Source organism: Opisthocomus hoazin, chromosome 6 (assembly GCF_030867145.1).
Source record: "Opisthocomus hoazin isolate bOpiHoa1 chromosome 6, bOpiHoa1.hap1, whole genome shotgun sequence".
NCBI classification, from domain to species: domain Eukaryota; kingdom Metazoa; phylum Chordata; class Aves; order Opisthocomiformes; family Opisthocomidae; genus Opisthocomus; species Opisthocomus hoazin.
The window spans coordinates 32,874,696-32,883,490 of NC_134419.1; the positions used below are offsets into that span (position 1 = coordinate 32,874,696).

At 56.4% G+C, this 8,795-nt stretch overlaps 1 protein-coding gene across 2 annotated transcripts in view; it reads left to right on the forward strand.

Annotated features, from left to right (window-relative positions):
- TNR (tenascin R) overlaps positions 1 to 8,795 on the forward strand; it is a 78,195-nt gene that overhangs the window by 7,461 nt on the left and 61,939 nt on the right. The gene's annotated exons all lie outside the window — the stretch shown is intronic.

The window sequence follows — 8,795 nt, forward strand, 5'->3', positions numbered from 1 at the left end:
CTGAATGCTGTCAGGAGGGAGACGGCAGCAGCATCTTCAGTACTGAAGGCAGCTTTCCTTCTGAATGAACGCCCACACCGGGGATGAATGAGGTTTAGCTTTGCCTTGAAAACCAGCCCAGCACCCCAGGACAGGCACGGCGCATCCTCCTGCAGCGCCTGAAGGGGTCCAGCCCCCTCTCCCTACTCCTCGCTGGGGCTTCTGCCCCGTAGATCTCCGCGGCTCTCCACCCCATCCGATGCCTTCATCACCGCTTGGCTCTTCTGCCTTTCCCTCCATCTCCTAGCCCGTTTCTGATCCGCAACAAACTTTCACCTCGCGTCTTAGTTCCATTAATAGCCTCTGCAGAAGGACTTTATTAAAGCCTGGTGGAAACTCTGAATTCATTACAGCTCCGCCACGCAGTGCTTGGCTGGCTCCCTCGGGTCAGGGCTCTGGTAGTTTTTAGGGGCCGTACAGAGCACTTGGGCTGGTTTCTTCCTAACCCAAATGATTCTTTATCATTTTAATGTATTTATTAATTATTTAACATTAATTATTTAATATTGTAACTTAATTTGTTTTCTCCCCACCCCAAATGGCGAGGCTCACTGGGCTGTGATGCTTCCCAGCATAGCCCCGCATGTGAATTGCTGTAGAGGAGGTGAATCCCTCACCGGACGGGTGGGTGAAGCATCGTTTTGCACAGTAGCTGACAGGTCAGTTGGCATTTTTAGCCTAAAAAAAGCCTCTCGAGTGAAACCCTGTGGGTAACCGGGGGGTCTCCATGGGCACACGTCTCACCCACGAGGTCCCGCAGCAGCTGATGCAGTCCGGGAGGGGAGACCCCGGTGGGGAGCATCTCACTGGCAGCAGAGGCAGCAAGCTTAATCCCTTTAAATTTCTCTTTATCGATTGCGGCCTCACAGCTAAATCACTCGCTGTAGCGACGCATGAGCTTCCCCCTCGCAAGCGCATGAGCAGCCTGTGGGACTCTGGCCGTTGCATCGCCTGCCGTCGCCAGCCGCAGGGCTCGGCGGAGGAGCCCTGGCAGCGCCCAAGCATCCCTGATTTCCACATTAAACGGGAACACTGGGGCAGGCCCAGGGAAAAGGAGCGGGATGCAATGGGTGGCCTGCGCAGACGTGGGCGCAGGTGCCAATGCGCCGGGGCGCTTGCCTGGGGAAACAGCTGGAGGTGGTTTGTCACCCGTGGGTGCAGCATGGAAGAGGTCAGCGCTTCGGGCTCTGCTCTCAGCCTCCCAGGTGGATTTCGAGGTGCCTTATATCGGACGTCTGCTCTGGGTGTCGTAGCTTACATCCCGTACCTGCAGGAAGGGGTCCCTCCTGCCTCCACTGTGAGGTGGTCCCCAAAACACGTCCTCCTCACCAGGATGGGCGGCTGGGGATAACAGGGTGTTGGAGGCATCATCGATCCCCCGAGCAAAGAATCTGCTGCTCCGGAGTATTTTTCTTTCCAGCAATCAATGGAAACGTGTTTATCAGGAAAGCGTGTTTGACCTGGACAAGTGTTTTACTGATGTAAACAAAGCTGGCAAGAGGGACAGGGGGAGGAGAGATAAGGAGGGCTGGGAGAGCAGAGACAGCCGTGACAAGGACCGGGAGGGAGGAGAGGAGATGGAAGGGGAAGAGACGAGGAGGGATCCTGCCCTTCCCTGCCCAAGCTGCCGGAGAGCAGAAACCGGGGCAGCACCCACCCCGAGCTTTGCACAGGCCCCCCCTGTTCGTGGTGCTGCCAGGTATCGCCGGGCTTGGGGGCATCGCTGCCCGCCCCCATGGGATGTCTCCAGCCAGTCCAGGCAACTCCTCGGGGAGCAGAAAGCAACCAGTTCCCTCAAATTAGCGGGAGCGCAGGCAGGGGAAGGAGCGAGGAGGGCAGGTTTCCATGGCAATGGGAGCTGGCAGGAGAGGTGGCGAAGGCAGAACAGGCAGCGGCGAGCTCTGGCAGGGGGGACGCTCTGCCCGCCTGCCCCTTGCTGCCCTCCCTGCGGTTTTAGGATATTAATTGAAGGAAAAATTAATCTCTTCGTGATGGAGACGTGCCTATGCCTGATGCTTTGGTAACAGGTCTTTTCTTCTTCCTCCGTAGCATCACTTATGCTATAATATCCCCAGGAGAGACAAGAAGCAAATGCCCAGCCTCGAAACGTTGGGTTGGGAAGTGAGAGCAGGCAGTGGGTTTGGCAAAAAAGAGCAGTTTCAAATGTCAGGGGAATTTGTGTGATGAGGATGCGGTTAGCGGAGGGCAGCCGGGCCAGCGGGTTAATGTGCCTACCCTCTGCAGAATGAACCGGGGGACATTTAATGACTGTAAATAGCGAGGGCTTGGGTTTTACATCTGGTCTTAAAAATACCCGTTAAATCCCAGGTGAAAGCCCAGCCGTCCTTAATTTAGTGCGAGTTTGACTTCACCCAGGATCGCTCACTCGTCTTTATTTTGGCTCTCACCTCAGAGTAGGGCTGCCTTTCCGTCCTGCGCTTGTGCATCCCCTTTGGGTCCCAGCATAACTGGAGGAGAAATCACAGAATCACAGAACGTTCCAGGTTGGAAGAGACCTCTGTGGGTCACCCAGTCCAACCCCCTGCCGAAGCAGGGTCACCCAGAGCAGGCTGCACAGCACCGCGTCCAGGCGGGTCTGGAATATCTCCAGAGAAGGAGACTCCACAACCTCCCTGGGCAGCCTGTGCCAGGGCTCCATCACCCTCAGAGGGAAGAAGTTCTTCCTCGTGTTCAGCTGGAGCTTTCTCTGCTTCCATTTGTGCCCGTTGCCCCTTGTCCTGTCACTGGGCACCACTGGAAAGAGTCTGGTTCCGTCCTCCTGACACCCACCCTGCAGATATTTATAAGCATTTCTAATGTCCCCTCTCAGCCTTCTCTTCTCCAGACTGAACAAGCCCAGCTCCCTCATCCTCTCCTCGTAGGAGAGATACTCCAGTCCCCTCACCATCCTCGTAGCCCTCTGCTGGGCTCTCTCCAGCAGCTCCTCATCTTTTTTGAAGTGGGGAGCCCAGAACTGGACACAGCACTGCAGATGGGGCCTCACTAGTATGGGATCCTCACATGGGATCCTCGCATTGGATCCCACGAAGCCGATGGCAGAGCAAGATCTAGCTGGGAAAATGGATTTCTAATGTCGGGTGTGGGTCCGGCGCAAGCAGCAGGATGAGCATCCTGATGAGCATCACTTGGGAGCTGGGGAAGATGTGTGCCTCCCTTCAGCTGGGAGCAAACCTCTGCTCCTCTGCCCCAGGTTGGGTACAGCAGAGCGGAGCTCGGGCTGATCGCGCCGCAGAGAAGAACAAGGTGTTATCTTGATGTGAAATACAGCTGGAGGAGGGGACATGTGCGCCATCGCTGCACCCTGCACGTATGCGTGCTGCTGGCAGGCTCGCTCATACCCAGGTCCTGTGCAGCCTCGTTGGGCACGGGAAGAACTTAGGAGCCCGTCCAGCAGCCCGTGGGTGATCATCCGTGCGTGTGCAAGCCCTGGCCCAGCACCAGCAAAATGCTGTGCTCCCACATTCAGAGGGGTTGAGGCAGGGCAGTGATGCCACCACCATGCTCCATCAGGGACCACGCTGCAGAGCGATGCCCTCCTACCACAGTGCTGCTCCTGCACCAATTTGAAGCCACCCAGCCCTATGCAGACCCCCCCAAGTGCCACTGACCTGGAGGAGGATCCAACCCACGCCACCAGTGGGACAGGCAGAGGGACCCCCCAAACCAAACCATGACCACATGGCACCGGGCGCTGACATCTCTCTGCTCCCCTGGCACATGGCCTGAGGCAGCCTGGCCACCCACCCCATGCACCAGGGTGGGACAGCCCTCCATCGGCTGGGACAAGGCAGGAGGGACCCCAGGTTGGCTCCCAGAGGCAGAGGGAGCTGGCGGGGGTGGCTCATCCCTGTGCCTGTGTCCAGGCTGCCGGCTCCTGCTGGGATGACGTGCACAGGACCTGCGGATCTGGCGTGGAGGAAGCTGCCAAGATCCAGTCCAGCGTGGGCTCCCCTCCTCCCCAAATAAGTGTATTTGGGGAACGCCCCACCGCAGAAACCAGCAGGATTCATCATTCACCTGGTCAGTGCCAGTGCTCTGGGCCGTGTTAAGCAGGACACCAAGGGACCTGGAACAGATCTCAGTCTTTGGGGTGTAAATGGAACCATTAACCCATGCTAAGCTGGAGATGTTTTCTTCAAACTTATTTTCACTCAGGAGTATTTTTCGCACGTGAACTGCCATGCCTCACAATCCAAACTGGGGAAAACTTCGGCTTTGCTTCTGGGGAGCAGCACTGGCTGTGGGATGCAGCCGCACCAATGTGCCAACAGTATCCCGCCTGCGGCCAGAAATCACCCTCCCAGAGGGAAACTGCCCCCCTGGCCCCGGGCAATTAGTATTTGCCTCGCGCCTCAATGCGCTGGGGGCTTTTATCCCCTCTAAGCTTTTATCCTCTCTTGTTATCCCCTTCGGTGGCTAATCCTCCCTCAAATCGCACTAAGCCGCTGACGTGGCCGTGCCCAGACCCTGGCAGCCATCCAGGGACGATTCCTGCATCCGAGCGTGGGATGCTTTGGGGTGCTCCAGGCCAAAACCAGAGCAGACACAGGATGGAGCACCAGCCATCCTCAACAGGCTAAAAATTATATTGGGGTGAAAAATCAGAGTTTTTTGAGGGGGAGGTTCCTCCCAAATCCTGCAGACAGCTACAGCAATGTGTTCCCTGCCACCTGACCTTGATAAAAGCATTGGCTCTAAACAAGTTTGGAGGCACAAATGCAGTTAATTGCTGGGTCAGGCTCTGCTCCCGAGTTGTGGGGATCCTTAGGGCTCGGTGGGGGACGGTGGGTGGCACACCACAATTACGTGGGCTACCCCAATGCCCAGCAGTCCTTAGTGAGGGAGCTTCTCGCCTGGCTGCATCACCTGCAGGGCTTTGCTCTCCCCCGAAAGCGGGGCTGCCCCAGCCCTGTACTCATCTTACCAGAGGCTCTGCAAACTCGTGACATCAGTGGGTACCACCAGCCCTTCCCCAGCCGTCGTCTCCAGGGAGCTGCATCCCTTCCTTTTTTCCTTGCTGTCACTTGGAAACAAGTGTTTTAATGTAAAGAAGGGGGGGGGGGGGGGGGGGGCTAAACCCCCCACCTTTCATTTACACCCTGGTGCATTGGATTGTGACAAGCCCAGAGCCAGATCTCCAGCTCCCGACCCCCAGCAGGAGCTGGTCCCAGGGGTGGCCATCCTGGTGCCCCGCTGTGTCCCAAGCCCACGGCTGCAAATGCCTCCTGGCTACATCACAGACCAGGAGTACTAATCCCCCCGCCCGTTAATTTGTAATTACCCAGTAATTACAATATTCTCATTCCACCGGCTGCCTCCCTGCACCCCGCAGCCTCGTCCCTGTTAAGGGCGCCTCTTGATTATCCCTAATGATGGTGATGCAGCTGAATGCCAAAATCCCCATTTCCCTGTAATTCGCATGGCGGCAGAGCAGCCGGAGCTAAAGCCACCCTGACTTGGTGGCTGCGGGGCTCGTTACCGGCTAATTGTCCTCTGGGCTCACCAGGATGATGGAGGAAAGGGGTGATGTCCCCCCAGGGTGGCCGTGGGGACTGCAGGGTCACAGAGCTGTGGTCACAGGCAGCTCGGTGGGGTGTTCCCATCCCAGGCTGAGCATGCAGGCAGGAGAGCAGAGCGGGAGCATTCTGGGGTGGCTGAGACCTGCCAAACTCATTCCACCCCATGAGGAATGACTGATGAGCATCCTCCATGGTACGGGATATGGAGACACATCCCCCGGATGCCTGCAGGGACCCTGCCCGAGCTGAGCAGGCAGCAGCGCTCCTGAGCCAATCATAAGGGTCAGTGCAACCCTTTGCTGAATGGGAATTGTTTAGAAAAGCTGGGATTGCTTGGAATTTCTTCCCAGGCAGCGAGGTCTTGCGTGGTCCAGCTATATATCTCTGGTGGGAGGCAGGATTGCTGCTAGGCAAGGGGGGTTGGCAGGGATGTGGAAGTTAATGGGGTTTGGGATTGAGGTAGCTTGGGTCGGATGCTTCTTGGGTCTTTTCAATAGGAAAAAAATAAAACGGAGCCTCCCAGGGTAGAAAATAAATGGCAAAACCCATCGAATGTGCATGAGATGTTCCGTTTGGCCGAGCATCCTTGGGTCACTGCTGGTCCTGCTGGGCAAGAAACCTCTCCACAGGGGATGGATGCAGCTGGGTGGAGGGAGGTGGAAGGAAACGAAAGGGAGGGAGAAATCCCCAGCAATGACTATTATGAGGAATCAGCAGAGGCAAACACCCAGTCCAGCTGTTGAAGCCCCCAGAAATGTGTCTGTGGGGAGACCAGGATGCTCCACCTCCCCAAAACCCGTCCAGGGCTGCAAACAGCTCCATCCCACCAGGGATGCAGGCGATGACCATGGGGCTGTGACCAACCCGCCGACCTTTTTATTGCCACCTTAATGGCTCAGAAGGAAGAGCCAGGGGCATTTTATACTAAAAAAGGCTTTGTTTGAAGTTGGAGATGTGTTGTTCCCAGCATGGGGACTCGGTTGGGAGCACAGGGTTGGGGATAGCGCAGCGGGGAGAAAACAAACCCCAAAAATTTCCCTTATTTGACCCCAGCGCTGGGAGGGATTTGGGTTTGCTCAGCGCAGGTGCAGATTTTTGGCTGAGTCGGTGGCACGTGGCTGGTGGAGGATCAGTCCCCGAAGCAGCAGCGTGGGGTTTCAGCCTTTCCCTGGGGTGAGAGCAGCCAGCGTCAGCGCTAAAAAAAAACCCAATGCAATACAGGCGTGAATCAGCAAGAGGAAAATTCCCACGCTCCAGGCAGGGAAGAGGTGGAAAAATTACAGGCAGGGCCATGCTGGACTCTGGAGCATCTCTCCTACAAGGAAAGGCTGAGGGAGCTGGGCTTGTTCAGCCTGGAGAAGAGAAGGCTGAGAGGGGACCTTAGAAATGCCGATAAATATCTGCAGGGTGGGTGTCAGGAGGACGGGGCCAGACTCTTTCCAGTGGTGCCCAGCGACAGGACAAGGGGCAATGGGCAAAAACTGAAGCAGAGGAAGTTCCGTCTGAACATGAGGAAGAACTTCTTCCCTCTGAGGGTGATGGAGCCCTGGCCCAGGCTGCCCAGGGAGATTGTGGAGCCTCCTTCTCTGGAGATACTCCAGACCCGCCTGGACATCGTCCTGTGCAGCCTGCTGTAGGTGACCCTGCTTCGGCAGGGGGTTGGGCTGGGTGACCCACAGAGGTCCCTTCTAACCCCTGCCATGCTGGAATTCTGTGAGGCAACTTTATGGGATGCAGTGATGAGGTAGGAATAGGGAGGTCGAGGAAAGGCACGGAGCCATGGTGCTGGAGCAGCCGGTGGGGTGTAGCAACGGGGTGATGCATTGAGGATGTTCAGCTGATGGTCCCCCAGGCTTGAATTTCAGCTGCTGGGAAGCTTGGGAAAGCTGCCCCGGGTACCAATCTCACAGCATCACTGAAACAGGGAGCTTTCTCCCCAGACCTGCTGTCCTCTGCGGGGTGGCCGGGTCCCTGGCATCCCAGAGTGAAGAGCTGCAGGAGGTTGGGTTCCTCTGCACGTATTCACCAGCTGCAGGTTTCCTGATGCCCATGTGGAGGGCAAAGCCTTTCTGGCCAAAATAGGGTGAAAAGCATGTTAGGGAGGGGAATCAACCCCAGGGTGGGATGCTGAGCTTCTGTGCCTCATGCTCCCATGCCGAAGGGTCTTCTTCTACCACTCTTTGGTGCCTGGAGGAGCTAGAGCTGAGGATGGCTCAGGAGAGAGGGCACAGCGAGGGGGCCGTATTAGCTTGCCAGTAATGTGCGAGCCAAGATGCGCAGCGCGATGGAAGCCATAAACAATATTGATGTGCAGATTAGAAACAGAGGAAAGAGAAGCAAAAGTTAAGAATATAAACAGGTAACGCTCTAACCAGGAGCGCAAGGCGGAGGCTGAGCAGGAGAGACAGTGAATAAAGCAGGGACTGGGTGGCTGGAGGGTTAGGTAAACATGAAAAAGATGGGGGAATTGAGAGAACAGCAACGGGGGTAAATAAGCAGCGAGATGAGAGCAGTACCAGAGAGCTGGGGGTTAGGGAAACCAGGGGGCGCGGGGCAGAGGGATGGGGGTGTGGTACCCACCACGCTGGGGTGCTCGGCATCTCCGGAGGGGAAAGAAATGCAATCAAAACCCAGCATCTCCCAAATGCAGTTCATCTCAATTCCCCTACCAAGCACCGAGTTACTTTGTACGGTTTCCAATTTTCCAAGCTGTCTGCTCAGACATTAATTTTACGGCCCAGGTCAAAAGAGCTGTTTGAAACAAAGCGAGCGGCACCTCTGTGCTAACACCCGGCGGCAGCCAGGCACCGTAAAAAACCGGCGCCACGCTGCCTTCCCTCGACCTTTAATGAGCCCCCGACAGGGCTGCGCTACTAATTGCATCGCCTTGCACCTCAGAAGGATGCTCCAAATTATATATGCATACATGCATAGCACGTACCGTGCTCCTATAAACACTCATAGTGAGGCGTTCTGCTGGTTTCAGGGTGCCGGCACTGCGGGGAAGGTGGAGGGATGTCCCAGTGTTGGAAAGCTGGGAAAGGGCAGAGCAAAAAGCAGAAAATCTCACCCATCCATAGAGGCATTTTTGAAGGCCAGACACCTCATGGAGGAGGAAGCCTCCTGCACCACAGCCTCCCCACGCAAGGCTCGGTCCCCCCTCTCCCTGCCACCAGCAAGGGGAGTAAATGCTCTTTTTACAGCATGGCTGGGATG